At 39.5% G+C, this 17774-nt stretch overlaps 1 long non-coding RNA gene across 4 annotated transcripts in view; it reads left to right on the forward strand.

The window, feature by feature from the left end:
- The window catches only part of LOC148189155 (uncharacterized), a 57833-nt gene that overhangs the window by 18058 nt on the left and 22001 nt on the right, over positions 1 to 17774 (forward strand). Inside the window, exon 3 of one of the 4 annotated variants that reach the window (XR_015776880.1) lies at positions 5268 to 7144. The exons of the other annotated variants lie outside the window; for them this stretch is intronic. This is a non-coding gene — a long non-coding RNA (uncharacterized LOC148189155). Of the gene's footprint in view, positions 1 to 5267; positions 7145 to 17774 lie in introns of those variants that run through there. 4 annotated transcript variants of the gene reach the window in all.

Here is a 17774-nt window from a genome sequence, read left to right on the forward strand (position 1 = left end):
ATGGTTAGGAAAAGATGTTTGTTTTGGCTTTAAACATCCGGTTTTGGGGTTACAATCACCACTATAAACAGAGCAATGTCTCGCTTAGAAAGAACCAGTGTTGATGTTTGTTGGTCTGGAACGATGGACGCTGCTGTCTCGTCTTTGTCTCTTTACATCCACCATCCTCCACCTCCTGATGATAAAGCCAGCTCATTTACATGAAATCAGACTACGTGACATAAGAACTGTGATATAATATGTATGAAAAATACAAATATAAATAATAATATATGCAGTTTGCAGAAACTTACTTCTTCTGCAGCCTTGGCTTTAAGTGATTGATCAACTGACACCAGCATTGCACACAACACAGTGAGTGATCTTTTTTAGATTTTCAAGAAACTAGTTCACCTTTGGATTAAAAAGTCAGTGAATGGAATATAAATACAACTGATGACTCATTCAAGCAGCACTGCAGAGAAGAATTCAAAGAAGATAAACCTTGACTTTTAAACACATCTTTTACGAACAATATACTGTATGCAACACATATTATGATATGTTGTTGAATTACAGTAATCAACGATGTTGATCAGCCAATGTCTTTTTTTTTTAACTTGACACTGATTTGCTAAACTGTTTCCATTCTGGAGAGCTTAGTGACCTAAGGAAAGACAGTGACACTGAAGGTGTGTGCAACTGCTTGTTTGTGTGTGTTCTCTTGTAATCAGACAAAAGGCTCTAATACACAAACACACACAACCTAATCATTTTTAAAGTAATAGAGCCAATGTTGAGAGGTTATGCGACAGAAAAAGCTGCGTCGTAACTTAAGTCTCCGGTTTCCTGCCTGCATATAACTAAAAAAAATAAATAAAATGTGACAGGTCCACAAAGTTAATCAAACAACAAATATTCTTATATAGTTCATTTGGATTCCCATTGCATCTGTTGGGAGTACATAATCTGTTCATACTGTTACATTCCCCACAGCATTCAGCAACTATCCCTGTTGCTATTGTGCCACTGTGAGATAACACCTACATAGAAAGCCAGATTGAATGTTAGAGGAAAAGGGTGAGAGCAGGTAATATACTGAGGTAATAAAATAGACAGCTCCCATCACAGCATTCAATTAGGCTCATAGTGCAAGTTCTGGCTTGCTGTAACTGCCTCCCTCACACTTACTTTAAAATGGAGACAGAACCGTGGCCACATATAATACCAAGTACAGAAACACTTATGTGCTGGATATGAGTACGCTAGACCCTAAAGTCCAGTTCATTTGATAAGAGTGAACATACGTGTACTAGACTCTGGCATACTCCATTTGAAAAGGTGGTGTCAGGCATGATTCATGTGTGCTTGGGCATGATCCCAGGAGGTATGAAAGCAACCATGCCCGTTTACTGCCATTACAATAACATAACTACTGTCACTGGTTAGGTAACTTGTCCACACCTTTTTAAATGCACTGTGGAAACCTAAAGATAATTTTCTAGTTAACGACTGGTCTGTTTCTCACCTTACGGACGACTGCAAATTGCAGTCAGTAAAGTTGTAAAGGTATTCCTCAACGCCTCCTGTCTCCCCCGACCTTCATATCCATGCAGCAACGGGCCCATTTCCCGCATGGAACAAAAACTAAAGTGCCAAATGTATGACGCGAGTGGTTGACTCTAATAAACGTGTATTGGTAGATTGCAAACTTGTATATACTGCAACCTATTGTATACGAGTGTCTACATACGAAAGTGTACTCCAGCACGGAACAACGTTACTAATGTGAGAGCTGGGGAGAGGGAAGGGGGGAGAAATTGTATGAAACAACTGTGCCTGATATGAAAACACCCTTAAATATCTCTCATTTCTCTCTTCTTCTTTGACTCTCAGTCATCTGTGCTGTCATTCAGGGGAAATTAAATGACTGATTGCAAGTGTGACACATTCCTGACCCAAAACACAAGACACTCAGTTTACTGCTGCTGTACTAAAAAACATAGCTGCCTTGAAATTCAGCAATTCAGCATCATCTCCTTCCCCACCAGGGAGTTGCTCTAATGTGACACTTTTGTATGTTTGTAACGTGTTTTCTCTCACAAGTGAGGGCTCACTTGTCTGCCTTAATCTCTGGCCTTTCTCCCCGGTGGCTCTCTGCAGGCTCGGGACAATCAACACTTGTTTCTGTCGGGGCAAAACGGGGAGCGAGGGATCTCTGACATGATGCTGAGGCACCTCGAGGTTCACTCATCCCTCTCTTCCCTGGGAGGCCCCATGCAGGTGCAGTGCAGGGTACAACAGGAGGAAATGTATGGTGTATTTAGAGGTCAACCATTGCTTTCATTTTTAATAACCGTCTGGCGTCTGGGTATCTCGAACTTACAATATTTATGAAGCCTCTATCTGTTGCAGACAGGATATAAAATGCAATAAATGCAACTATATTTCCTCCTGACTAATTAGGCCTGGAGTCATGGCTATCAGTGTGACCCAGCTGAATGAGACTTTGAGGCCTTGCCAGTGTGCTAAGGACAAAAGGAAATTGTGAAATGCATGGTTCCTTGCATAATGGGCCCCCACACAAGCCCTCTTCAACACAGGCCTTCACAGTGGCCTACAGAGAAAGTGAAAAAAGCAATTTTGTGTTTAGTTTACGGTTGGAGTCTAAGGGCTGAGCGATATGAATCACCAGAGGAACATTTTGTGCTTTGAAACCTCATAGCGGCTGTAGCAGACAGGAAATGAGACAGGGTTTTTCATTTCCCTGTTGCTATCTTCACTCACAAACTAAATAAGGACCCCTTTGCCACCGGGCCCCGATTACATCTACCTGCTATTCACATTGCAAAAGGAAGACGGCAGTTCTGTAATCAGGAAAGTAATCTACATCATGAATTTCATATTCATGGTAAATGCTAAAAAGCAACAGGGTCAAGAGCTCGGGGGAAAGAAAAGGGCTGCTAAGATAATTGATTTCACTTCCTGGCCAGTGTTGGAACTGGTGGGATGTGAGAAGGATGGAGTGATTGACATGTTGGTAAGCTGTGAAGATGGCTGCTGAATGATGGATAGATGTCATCGCTAAAATAACAAGCAAAGCTGTCTGATTTTATCACCTTATTATGTTGTTGCGGCCGGTGGAGGGGCAAATTGCACATCTCTCTCTTGTAATTTCCCGCTTTCTCTGCTTGCACTTACTGTTTTCTGTATCCTTTTTTTTCAATCGATGCATGCATGCATTTTCTCCGTTTTTTCTATCCATCACTCTTTGGTGTGTGAGTGTGTGGGGTGTCCTTTACATTAAAACCTGCGCTTGTCATGTGCTTTGCAGTTATTTGATATTTACTCCTCATCTTTGTTCCTTATTTTTTGCAGCTTTTACTTCCACTTGCTCTTTATAACTGCAGAATTTCTCTCCCAAGACGCCTCCCACATGCCCTCTCCCATTTGTCTCTCTGATTAATATAAAACCTGGTCCCACTTGCCCCACTATTTCACGAAAAAACCAAAACAATTGGTGGCTATTTGATTGGCCTTGGCCTTCACGGATGCTGGGGGAATTGAGGAGAAAAAGCAAAAGCATTTGATCTATTCATCCATCCGCATGGAAATCAATAGGCTCTGTCTCTCAGACACACCTCCGCCATCCTCGCTCACATATTTTTACCACAGGAATTTTGCCCTCCGTCTGAGTCAGCTGCACAAGTGTAAAGTGGACACAGCCAGGGGCGTTGAGTCCCACTGCTGCAATAAACACTGTCATCTGCATAAATTCAAATGGTATGACAACACATTAAAAGAGTAATAATCCTTAGAAAATCCCCAGTCTCAGAAATACTGCTGTGAGACAAGAAGGGAATAATCTATGTGTGAAGAGGAGGAAGTAAAAGATAGACTGGCAGCTGGGAAATTTTACAGAGCTTATATAGGTTTACAGTATAGCAGGTGTGGAGCTACAACACACCGCATGTTTTTGTTCTTTTCCAAATGAGACTTGTGGCTTTGCCCTGGGCTTTATTGGCTGCTTGTTAACCTTTCGGAAGGCAATGAAAAGGTTACTCTGCTCATTGTTTGCGTCCCCTCTGATTTATGAGTTTACTCTCCTGTATGTTTATTTGCAGAGGCGAGGCAGGTGCACTTACTGTACATGCAATCTGCTTGTGCCATAATCAAATCAAAAGGAGTTGACTGTTATCTCGTCTCGGAAAACATTGCGTAACATATAGATTCTCCTTTGAGGCGATGATGCCAAACTCAAGCTTTTACGTTTAGCTACTACATATTAGTGATGCATGAATTATCCATTTTCTCATTTGTCCTAGATAAAATGTAGTGTACCATTTTTTTAAAGTGAAGTTCACAAGGGGCATGGGGGGGGGGCACTGACTGATGCAAGGGTGCTGCTGCGGGCACATGTGTCGTCACTGCCTTGATTTACCATTTTTTTTCTCCACTACTCTTACCTACATTGCATTGTCTTACATTACTGTTTATAGATTAGTTTAAAATATAAATACCAATTACAACACAACAGAGTGACACCACACAAATATAAAATAAAGCATGCATACTTTATTATCAAGAAATTATTCCTCCAAAAGTAAATAGTACAATAGCAATTGCCAAGTCAGCCTAGACACTACAATGGCCGATCACTGACTCTCAGTTTTAAGGCTATAATGCACCTATAAATGAAAATTCGGTTTACCTGTCAGACTGTTCAAACTGACGGGGCTGATAGCCAATCATAATGGAGTGGCATCTGGGGTGGCCAATCGAATTGGCCATTGAAAACAACAAAATGGAGGGTGCAAAAGATGCAGCTTGTGTATGGCCCCTAAAAAACTCAACAGCAATGTTTCTTTTCAGAAGTCATAACCTAGTTTTTCAAGATAATCCACAGACGTCGTTGTGAGCAGTGTCACGTAGGAACTATTTTAATTCTGCTGAACAACACCAATCAACTCAGACTGAAACAATCTAGATTGATAAATGGCACTGCAGGTAAGAAGAAAATTATGCATTTTCGATCCTGGCATGAACTGTCCCTTTTAAACTACCTAAACCACTCTCAATTTACTTATCTCTGAATATAGTTATCATCATATGCTCTGAATACCTTCCTGCTGCTGCAGGGGCATTCAAATCTTCCATTACAGTATTTCCCAGGTGCACATATCCTATGTAAAAATAGTTCAAATTTGCCCTGATTACTTGTGCAGAGATGATATTAACAAGAGCATATTTTTTTCATTTCTAACCTAATTTATGTCACGACTTCACAGTGTGACAGTCACCACTTGGCCCTGGTGTGCAGCATAAAGGACGTGAAGAAAAAAAAAGCAGAACGTTGGCATCAGGGCACATTCTGCAGGAAGAGAGGGACGCAAAGTGAAATGCTGATTGAAAAGAGGAGAAAATCAATCAAGCGAGCCTGTCTGATTGACAGCTTGCCAAGGTGTTTTCTGTGGAGGTGTCAAGAACAGCACAATTGCTCTCCCCCGTCCTCCCTCTCTCTTTCTGTCTCCCTCTCTCTCTCCCTGTCTCATCCATCACTTGCCTCTTCACCCATCATCACACTGTCGTCTCCTCCTAAATGTCTCACCAAACTCCCCCAATATCTCTCTCACTTTTCACTCCATTGTTCCTCCTCTTCAACTATCCCTCGCACACCCTCCCATTTTCACCCTCAGTTTCTTCGCAGAGATGCATTCCTTGCCAAACATTTGAGGCTGCAGACTGACGCTCCTTTAATCTTGTTGTTCTGTAACCTTCAGAGGGGAAGAAAGAGCTGCTCCACTTGTGTTACCTTTAAACAACTACACCAGTCCACCCTTTATACCCACACTTTCTCATTACTCAACTCCAGTGAAGAAGCTGGTTTGTGTTATTTGTTTTCATTATTCTCTCAGATACATTACAGTGGCAGGATGGACAAAAACAGGGTGGGGGAAAAAAAAGGGAATAGGCCACCACTGCAGCTGCACGTGGAGTCCCAGCACAGCAACCAAGAGGGCATGGAGTTCATGCAGGATAGCTGAAATACGCAAGGCGTGGCCACATTAATGGCAGCACATGTACAAAATAATTCTGTCACTAATGGTGACATTGAAAAAAGTATACGCTGCTTTTTCTCGTACAATTTTGGCTCATTCGTCTCTGAAAGGGCAAAGTGTTCAGTTTCAATCACTTCTAACATTCCACCTCTAACTTTTTGAGTGATTATCCGAAAACCACCATCTTTTAAAGGTGGTGGCGAAACAGGGCTTGGGCACTGTTTCAGAATTTCATATCACTTAGACTGAGCCATATTTGCCTTTTAATAACATCATAGTAGACACACACTTTTTAAAATGGTGCAAGTTCTGTTTGTTGATCATAAAGAGTTCATGCTGCTTCAGGTGTTATGAGAGAAATGTTTTTTCATTTTTCATATGTATTTTATTTTTGTATCTTATTTGCATTCGATAACAGTTACCTTAGTGATATAAAAAAGAGCACATGTACAAGATTTTCTCACTGTTGATGAACCAGATATGAAGATGTTTCTATTTTTAGGAAGAAATGCTAGCGGCTCAGTGAGGCAGTGTTTAAGCAGGCACAGTGGTGCTTTGAGCTACATCTGCATGCTAACATGCATACAATAGTCTACAACAGATCTACACATACAGGCTCTTTGCACAATGTCATGGCCGGGACCTCTTTTGGGGGATTGAAAGGTGAAGATCCTATTGATGCCGCTGCAATTTAACAATTTTTTGGAATATAATTTTGACATGTCTATAAGATTGTATTTCTTGTTAAACAAATGTTTGTCTCACAGACATGTCTTATAATTGTTTTGCCACGTAACTGAATGTGAGCGTTGACAATAGCTTAATAAATTAATGTTGCATTTTGGAACGTACATATCAGATGCTGCAGGTTACCTAGAGCATAATTTGTAGACGCAGAAGTCCACTGCACAGCAGCAATATGTAATAATGATGAGAGTCGTCACGTATTACTGACCCCCCGCCCCTAAAGGGGGTGTGGCGATGTGAGCCTACTCTGAATGACGTATTATCAGCCTGATGTATGTCAATGCTAAGATGCTGATGTTTGGCAGGCTCAGCGTGTTTACTGTCGTCTTTGTTTGGTGTACTAGCATGCTAACCTGTCCTAATTAGGACATGAGGAAAGGTCAGTGTCTGGTGTCACAGACCCTGCTTTGTAAAAAATAAAGAAAAAGCCTATTTTACTGTTTAATTGCATTGACCTTTGTATTTCACCAAACCCATGATCCATGATCTGACCAAACTGTTTAATCCTGTCCCAACATTCATCCTATTCACCATGTGTCCCTCCCCGGAAAAAATATTGCCACTGAACATAATCCAAGCTGAAATTATGATTCTAGTGCCTCCAAAGGTATCTGGCAAAGCAAATTTAGGTTATGTAAAGTAGTTGTAGTTGATAATGTTTTACTCCTGCAATTCACAGGCCTTTGACTTTCAATAAAGTGTCACAGGCAATTTTATATTTGAGCTTTAAGGTGAAGAGTTTTGTGTTAGTGTGCACTAATCTATTAATTGCAGTACAGAATAAGGCATAATACTTTTTTCTCCTTTTGGCAGTAGAGGTTTCTTGTAGGAAGTTTTGTTTTTATTCAGTTATCAAGTTTCTTTTATTTTCTAATGCACATTTTTATACTGTTTTACAATTGCTTGATTTAATGGTAGGACTGTAATTTTCCACCTTTCAGAGTGCCACTAATATATTTTATTTTACTGATAGAGTAATTTGTGCAAAATTGCCATCCATAATATTCCACATCCATTTACAGCTATTTTAAACCATTTTAGCTGTCTGAAAGTACTGTAAAATAGAGTGTAATATTATTAATGCATGCTACGCTGACTGAAAAGGGCGCATGTTTTTTCCCCTTCAGTTTTGTAAGTTCCTCTCAGTCCTTGAAAATGTGTTGAAGGTAAGTTGAAACAGCTGCTTTGTGTCAGTTACCTCCATAAGAGACTGCACTGTGAGAAGGGATGGGAATCTGGGAACCAAGCCCTGTTGAAATGACTTGTCAGTCAGTCTGCACTTCTGTATTAAAAAGTGCAGAGAAGACATATTGACTCAACCATCCCTGAGTGCCCTTGCTGGCTGGCTTCTAGACAGAAGGAGCCTTGATGCTAATTATAATGGGAAGACAAAGTCTCCCCAGCGGGCAAGTAAAGAGAAATATAGGAGGATCACCAAAATGATGAATCATGTCTTTTAGTTCCGCAGCTATAAGGAGTTTATTATTTTATCACTCACTGCTCCCAGCATGCAGTCATTTGGTACTAAAATGATGAATTGTGTTTGTTTAACAATACCAAGTCGAGCGGTTGCTATTGTTTTCTTTAGGGCAGAGGACAAAGTGTGTTTTGTTGGATGATGACAGTGGACCTTGTGGAGCACTGGAGCAGACACACATGGACATATTTGTATTGCAAACACACATTGAATCACACTCGAGACAGTAAATGAGAATTGCTGACTTGTTTTGAGACCTATACACTGAATAAGCAGTATTTTGTCATCTAGAAAACATGCTTGCATTTTCAGTGTTGAAAGGGTCATGAAGGAAAAGAGAAAGACGTCTTTTTTTTTTTCCAAGGAATGTAACCCCAATTGGAGGATTTCAAATAATCAAATTATTGCTAGTTTACATCGCATGAATTTGGCTCTGGATTGATAATAATATCAAGCCAATGGGGAAATGAAGCCAATGAGGAAGTGCCAAAAAATGCATTTCATCAAATGACCAGTTGAGTAAATCCTCATGGACCCCAATGTTAAAATGCCTAACTTAACAGCAGAACTAAACATGTATACAGCCTATTATAAAAAACAGCTGTAGTCTCTATAACTAATTTCAACATTCATGACAACTTTATGGTGGTTAATTTATTCATAAAACACCCATTTACATTTTCTGAAAAAGGTATTCGGAATAAACCTAAATACTGGATGCCAAGACGGTGTCTGCTCATTCCAGTAGAGCTGCTTGCCTGGCGTATATACCAGAAAGGTTTAAGCCTCTGGGTCAGTGTTGCCAGATGTACGATAATTATAGTATTTGTATGATACTTTTTACAAACAATGATTCCAAAACTGCCATAATGTACGATAATTTTTCTCAAAATACAATAATTTTGAGCTCCTGGTACGATAGTTTAATATTTCGGGTTCACCTCTGTGGAATTGTGGCCCACTGAATATGTGCAGTAATGTCTCTGTCGCTGGCCCCGAGGCGAGTTCCCACTCAACATATTTACTTGACATTGTGGTGGTGTCACAAATATTCAGATCACTTTTGTCAACTCCAGGGAAACTTTACAAATATAAAACCTCCATAGATGAAAAACTAATAACAGAAAGATTTATCATTGACCTTGTTTTCAGTTCAAGTTGTCCTGTCTGTCCTGTTTTACAGACATCTCTTTCATGATGGTGGAGTATGGGGAAAATGCTTTTTGGGGGATTTTTTGCTGCAATACCCCACTTGGTCACTGGGGAAAATTGCAGAGTGTAGGCTAAGTTAAAATCTAATTCAGAAGATCTTTATATTCCTGTCTGTTCACAGGTTTAACCAACGTTAATAATTACTGAGCTTTAGCAGATGTTTGAACATCCAGAGCCAGGCTAGCGGTTTCCCCTTGCTTCCAGTCTTTATGCTAAGCTAAGCTATCTGCCTCCTGGATCTAGATCTGCCCATACAGACATGAGAGTTATATTCATCTTCTCATCTAACTCTGGGCAAAAAACAGATAAGAAAAATGTTTAGTTAATCTCTTAATATATTCATGTTTGTGATATGAGCTTTTTAATACTTAGAGCACCACTCAATCTTGATGACTTTATCAAAAACATGAAGTGCAAAGTTTATCCTAGAGGAACCTCACAGTCCACCCAAGCTTGGCTCTGTTTTCATAATCAAAATCATGGTTGTAGCAGCAGATGTCACAGACATCTATAGGTAATTCTGGGGACGGTGGCTCTCGTCACACATAGGGATGCTTCAATAAATCAATTACTAGAATCTGCAGATATTTCCAACAAATATGATTGGTGATCGTTCTATCTGATGTGGTGGAGCAGAAAATGTGAACAAGATGCCTGATTTGTAAGCTGCCAAACAGTGCATTACCTTGCTATCCATCTGCTATGAGGAAAAAATGTCACACTCACTATATCAATGCAAAATCTTACTTGCTAGTACATGCAATCTTCAACGAAAGTGTCCTGAAATTCCACACTTCATACTATCGACTCTTTAATATAAGGTTAATGCAATGATTTATCTTTAGCTGTATAAGTACGTCTATCTTTGAATTTGCTAATTATCTAAAAAAAAATATGATTCTGAATCAATACCATGTTCCATTAATTAATTCACAAACAGCTCATGTTGAAATGTTAGATTACATAAATATAAGACAGAAATTTACAGATAGGAATGAAGAGCCACGAGAAATGGGAAAAACTTGAGGATGCTTGTCGGATCAGATAAAAAGTAAGTGGAATGAAAGAAGAAGGAAAAAAAGAATAATCAATGAAAAAAGCAGGGGAAGAAAAGAGGAAGGGACTTGTGATGTGCAAGTAGGGAGAAGGAAATCAATACGACTGGTCTTCTGATTAGACTCCCAACTTGAATGTGATAGTATAGTTCCCTTGTGGATTGTAGTGTTTTAGTGATTGTCTACGACAGATGAGTTGAATCATAGGATCCTCTCCTGTCTGATCATCTTCAGAGTCCAATATGCTTCCATTCAGAGTGACATTTCCTGGCCAAATCCTGGCCAAGTAAAGTAAGTACTTCCTTGTTGAGAGTGGCAGTCATTCAGGGCAGTATAACACAGATAGAAAAGGTATGATTGTTGAGACAGAAGATTAGAGGAAAAGTGTTGAGGGTGAAGGAGCCAGGGGCTGAGATGAGAGCATGGGCAAAGCAGAAGAAGGGAGCAGTAAGAAGAAAGGAAGAAAGATGTAATAGAAATGAAAGGGCTCTCCTGCTGTTGATAATTGGAGTAGTGATGTGCCAACACAGTCTGAGAGGTTTTCCACCTGAGGGTACTATACCACAGGGGCCCAGACACTGAAACCACATTACAGCCCTCCTGTGCGCAATAGCTGGTTTCCTCCTCTGGCCAGAGCTCGACAAGGAGGAGAGAGCAGAACAAAATACTTGAAAGAAAAATGGACTTTTCTGCTTTTTGCTGTCCATTTTCTGCAAGACACCCACATGTAGTACGGTGTGGAGCAGTGGTAAAGCCTATTGAGTTTAAGGTATCATCAGTGTGGCCAAATCCAGCAGTGCTTGACAAATGTAGAATTTTAGATCCTGTATGTTTGCCTTATCCTATTTGTCTTATTTAAACAATGATCATTTTTTGTTCTTTCTCCAAATGAATAATGTAGTTTTACAATGAATTTGTTTTTTTAGGCTCATAATTCAATTAATGTGGGCCTCAATGTAAATCTTTCCTGCACCTTAAGAAGGTCAAAACCAGATTAATCCACCCATTTCGAATTTTAGCACTTGTGTGAAGGGGCTTCATTAGTGGTTATCACCTCCACAGATATAGGTTAGAAGGGGCCTGCCTCATCAAGCTTATTGAATTGCTGTTATCAATTTTCATCAAGAGCAATTTTTTACGTTTCATTTTCAAATTAGCTTGGTTTAGGCACCAAAATAATGTAGCTAGATTTGGAAAAAAAGATCATGGCTTTGGTTAAAATAAGTACCCCAGTCTCCTTGGGTTTCCTTGAGTAAAAGTCCATTTTTTGTTTGATCTATCCATGATCCCCCTCTGTTTGCAGACTTTCCTGCTTTTTAAGCTTAACCATATGTCCCCTGACTTCCTCCTTTGCCTCCATCATAATGGCTATGGCCACTAGAGGCTGCCATCTACAAGATGACTTTAGTTTGTGACAGATCTCTTTATTAGCAGAGTTTCCAAAACATTCAGTCATTTGTGGCAGCCTAGCATGATTAAAACACCTGCTGCCACAAAAATGCCATCAGAGTGCACTCGGGCCAGAGACATATAAGGTTAAAAGTGAAACTTAAATGTTAATTCTGCTGGGTCTAAACGTATGCCTTCAATCACAGCAGCTGCTCCTTTCACCTATCAGTCTGTTCTGATCAGCTGTGATCAATTACCCATGCTGGGAGTCACAAACTGCTGCTGAGGATAAATGAACTTCACCATTACTGTATTCATGGATAAAAAAAAAAAACCTCAGAATAGAGAGTGGAGACAGAATAAAACAAAGGGATGCACAAGCATAAAAAAACAAACAAACAAACAAAAAAACAGACACTTGCTGTCGGTTTCCTAACCTTAAAGTAGTAAAACCCAAACCAGAATCTTTCACTAACTCTAACCAAATCGTTTTTGAGCCTTAATATAACAAACAATTTAACCATAGTGATGTAAGATCAGTAAATCAACATCTTTTTCTGTAACAGTTTTGTAAGCCACAAACAAATGTTGTCATCTTTACTCTGGGGGCGTCAAATCAGAAGTTGCAAATATGTGTCAGTCTTGAGGGCAATAATGTGCTCCGCCAATTAAATCTCCTCCTTTCACGCATACACATACATACAATGTGAGTATCTGAAAAGGCTGTGTGTGATAAAGCTGCTCATAGATTGATTTGTTGTTCATAACACTCAGCATGCTCTGGTCCGACCTCCTTGTTCTGTTGCAAATGTGTCCCAGTCTTCTTATCATCATGACTCACTGTCAATTTTGGTCCTTAATTTTCTGAACTTATTGTGAGCAATTATGTTATATGTGATGACAGCAAACACTCACAACATAGCATGTGAGTGGGTAAGCAGTGACATCTGTATAATTAACTTATTGTTGAACATTCATGGGAGGCACAAACAGTTTCAGCGTTACGCCACTCCTTGACGTTCTATAGAAGACACAAATTAATTGATGGTATGTACTATTCAGGCACACTTTGACGGTTATATTTGCAGAAAAATGTCATGTTGCATAATCAAATCATCTGCCATGTGCTGATTCTCTCTGCTCCCAATCCTGATGTGAATCATGCAGACACATATGATAGTTATTTTCTTATATCGTGCCCACATTAAATGATTTGGGTAGGATAGGAACATTTAGATAAACACACAACCTAATTTTCACCACATTTCCATGCTCCAAGATCTCAGCAATTGCTTTGGTCAGTACATTGCTATCATGTCGATTTCCTCTTCTACAAAAAAAAAAAAACATATTCTGTATCACAGCTTTCCTTTGATGGTTTCCTTTATTGTTTTTGCATAATAGTTTCAATCAGGACCTGCTCATAGTCTGGACTACATTATGGCAAAATGCAAAACTTTCTGCTAGCAGCATCGCTTTACAGGTGTGGTCCACCTGAAAATTGTATTTGGTCTTGCCGCTGCACGCTGGTGAAAATGTAATACAACCTGATCTCATTCGTGAAATGGTCATGAACTTTTAGCATGGCATTATGCAGCGTGGCTAATGATCAAAAGTCAATAAGGATACTTTCTGTTGTTGGGTACACAAATTCCCTGTTTCAGCGACCTCATGCAATAGATTGTGGATAATGTTGTGTCTTCAAACCTAGTTTAAAGAGCAAGAAAATTCACATCGGTTTGAAAGTTGGGGTGGTGAATGGGTCAAAATAACACAGGACTTTTTTTCCCAGGAGACTGCTGTTTTTGTTCGGTGTGAAAAACAGTCAGCATTGACTTACATGCATCAGTCTTTCATGATGTACTTGCATTTCATAGTTAGAAAGCATAGTTACATTAATTAAAATCATGATCTTTTTTCTAAACCTAACCAAGTAGTTTAAGTCCCTGAACCCAACGGTGCCGCAATCACGAAATTCAACACATTATGTGCCACCAACACATAATGTGGCATTGAGAGGCCATGGTCATTTCACATATTTCAAAGATCACTTTGAATTAATGTATTCTGCATTTAATCAAAATGTCATTAGGTTCTTAATGATAGCTGGCATATATTCAGAGTGATGGCTAACAATAAACAAAACATCAGAAGTCGATTTTCTTACAGTGGATACTGACGGATTTAAAAAATTATAAGCTTCTCTTGCCGTTTAGCGCTGATCAGCCCTTAAATTGCACAAAGCAAGATGCAGAGTGTAAAGTGACTCCACAGTGTAGGTATATAATGCACATTCACAGCTATATTATATATCTTTTTCACCGTGAGTGTATTTTACCATCATTCTGTGTAACCATAACCCAAAGGTTACATCAGTATTGATGTTGTGTCGGTACATGTTAGTCTCATGCTCGCTTGTGCTCTGGAGCTGTTATTGACAGTGTTTCATTGAGCACATCTTGACTTCTGATCCTATTCCTGGTGTGTATTTACTTCACAGAGTTGTTTACTACAGCCGGCCCTCCTAGTGAATTACGTTTTTTTTCGCTTCTCATCCAGTGTTCAAGAATAGTGGAAGGACCCAAGGCTACGTGTCCCATTTTCTCTTGGAATTACCTTTTTTCTCCAAACAGCTGTTTTCATAGGTATGGTCCCCAGTTGATACATCTTTGCTCTGTAAACCTGTGGCTGAAAGGTTTGGGACCAATCACAATCCCTTGAGGGTCTCAGTAAAACTCTTATGGCGAATAGTTTCACATAGTTCTACAATATTTGACTTGTTTTTAAGGGTAAATGGGTTTTTTAAAACTTGTTCAGTAGAAAGAAATCATTCCCCACACTGGCAGATGGGCAAGGTTTAAGGCTTGCTCAGACTCTTCGCTCTGGCTTTTATGTTTCTCATGCTTCTCATGAGGACCTTGGGTCTTAAACAAAACATTAACTCTGGTCTCGTCTCATATATTACAATCTTTGGTCTCCACTAAGTGATGAGTTCATTTTTTTCTGGTGGCCTAGTTTTTCCTGCTCATCCCCGTATCTTTTCCCTTGAAGGTAGCAGAATGTAAATCAAGCAAAACAGTAGAGGATGCCAAACCCATTATAGTTCCCCAGGGAGGACACAAAACTTTCAGGTATCGCTGTTTGATTTTTGTGAGAATCAGACAGTAACATTATTGCATTCTGGGCAGATTTGCATTAGCAGAAGGTCAGATGGGAGCAGTCTTTTAGCTATAATTACTGAATGTTTGTGGTGGAAAGTAAGTGCTGGACTAAACGCAACTGAATATAGCATGCATTTCTATACAGTAAATAAAACTACCCCACGGAATATATCTGCGTATTAGGATATATGCAAATATATTCTGGGGGGTAGCTTTCGGTACAGGTAAAATACTTTTGATATACAGTAATGCTAATAAATTAAAACACATGATAAAAACATATGATCTGCCTAATGAGTCACTACTTTTTATATTTGTCACGATCCCTGGTTTTGTAGTGTTTTTGTTGTTTTTGTTTTATTTTGTAGGTCATCTCCACGTGTTATGTCTTGTGTCATTTCCTGCCTTTCCCTGTTTTCCATCTCGGTCATGTTTAGTCCCAACAGAACATTTATTTAAACAGACACCTGGGTGTGTTGAACACCCTGTTGTGTTACGCAGGCACACTGGCTTTTAATACTGCAGGGCTTGTTGAATTTAATTATAAGGGGTTTTATTGGTATGGGAAAAGTTATATCTACATTTCCAAAGCAAAGTAATTTGGTTTATATTAATATAGCTGCCGACTGGGGGACACCTCTGACAGTCCCACCAAACATTGTGAAACTGTGTGCCCCTTGCACACAGTTTCACAATGTTTGGAAGAAACATGTTCAATCTGGAAACCAAAACAAAACGGTGCATACAACTGTTTTGAGATTGAACATGCCCCTGTTTTCTGTCACACCTGTGTTATACAGTCTTGTTTGTCCTTCCCTCATCTCAGAGTCTTCCCTGCACACCTGCCTGTTCTTTTTGAGATTTTTACCAGCATTAAAACTCGCTTTTTGTTCACCAACTGCCTGCTGTTCTGCATTTGGGTTCTCATTCTGTATTCCTGTTTGTCAAACAACGGCTTCTCATACTTAAACATCACAATGGGTCGATTTCCACTGACTTCCACAACAGTTTATATGACAGGCCCCAAAACGACATGTTGTAATGGTCGCTTTTTTAAAACATTTTGCCGAGGCTGTATGCTCTGTCGTGACAGTTGTGACAGAGTTTTCATTTCCTGTTTTTGCTACCACTCACTGACTAGTTTTGGTTTCCATTAGCCTTTTTTTTTGGTTTCCATTAGCCTGGTCCCTGTTTCATTTTTATGCTCTTGTTCAGTCTGTGGAAAATAACATTAAGTGTGACCGAAAGGTTTTTTTTATTTATATTTATCATACTGTATTAGTTGCTCTGCTCTCCATGGGTGTAGTCAACCTGAAAATGGGTATGTGATTCATGCTCATGTCTGTTCCCAAAATATGACCAGAATTTGGAAACAGAGACACATTGTTTTACATTTATTTTTCAATTTACACTCTGCCTGCTACCTCAGGACTTCAGTTACCTCTCAGTATTTATCTTCTATCACGTCTAGAAGGGATGGTCAGTATCACAGTATTATGTTACACCAGGGTATTTAGCCTGGTGTATCTTTAAGTTCATAGTAGAGAGGCTGTATTTCAGATGTTTTGCATGCAGTGCGCATCATGTGCCCTGGAGGTTTTGCATGAGCCACACCGCATGCATGAGTATTTGTTGTTGTGGCTGCAGTGTCGTGGCTTACTGTTATAACTACTGTATTTCCACAAAAGCACATACCTCACTTATTAATGAAGCCGCGCAAGCTACTCCATTTTCAACAACACGGTCCTGTAAACTTTTCACAGTAAAATGCCTAGGGTCAACAGCCAAAGGAATTCTTTCAAGAGAAACGTTGTCAGCGGGCTTTTATTGTGAAACAAAAACAGGAAAGGTGGAGTGAAGCAGATACATTTGTATTTCCTAAAGTCTGTGACAGATGAAGACACTGAACCTAAAGTAAAAGGTGGTATAGAGTCAATATAATAATCAAAAGACTACTCTCACTGTCTATTTTTTAGCAGCATTGCTCACACCATCAGTGTGGCTGCTCTCTCCGGGTAACTTAGGTGCTGGAATAAAAAAACAACAGGTTCAGTCTCAGTTTTGGTAAAAGTGAGAAACATTAATTCAGAAGGTGTAGGGCTGTGTTTCTGAGTTTAAATAGGAAAATAGGTGTGAGAATATTACTTTTTGTTGACATCTTCTGAGTGTATTGTGTATTGGGCAGACTGAAAATGACAAGACAAGACAGCTTGCAGAACATAGCAAACTCCTGAGTCCAGGAAGGCATTAAAAAAAAAAAATTTAAAAAAAAAGATACGACCCTAGCCTTATGTCTAGCACTTATACAATGTCCTCAGTTATTCTGGGCTATTTCATATTTCACTCATAGAACAGACCTTCATTTTCATTGACCAGTTCTGTAGAAGCACAAGTTATCACTATGGGTTAATGCTCAAACACTCTCCATCAAAATAGAGTCATGTCTGGGTTAATTGCATGTTGAAGTATGTTTTATAATGTTAGCCATGCCTCCTGAGTACATATCACTCTATATACACTGAAAACATAGAGCATGTGTACTGTGTGCTATGATGGATTATTGTAACGTGACATGGCACCAGCTTCTATTGGCAAACACAGGCATTAACAATTGTGCAACTTTTGGTAGGACACACACACTAATCACACAACAGAGTGTGGAGATGAATGAGCACACTCACACTGCCTCACGCAC

The sequence above is a fragment of the Plectropomus leopardus genome, chromosome 7 (assembly GCF_026936395.1).
Source record: "Plectropomus leopardus strain MGB_pleo_1.0 chromosome 7, ASM2693639v1, whole genome shotgun sequence".
NCBI classification, from domain to species: Eukaryota; Metazoa; Chordata; class Actinopteri; order Perciformes; family Serranidae; genus Plectropomus; species Plectropomus leopardus.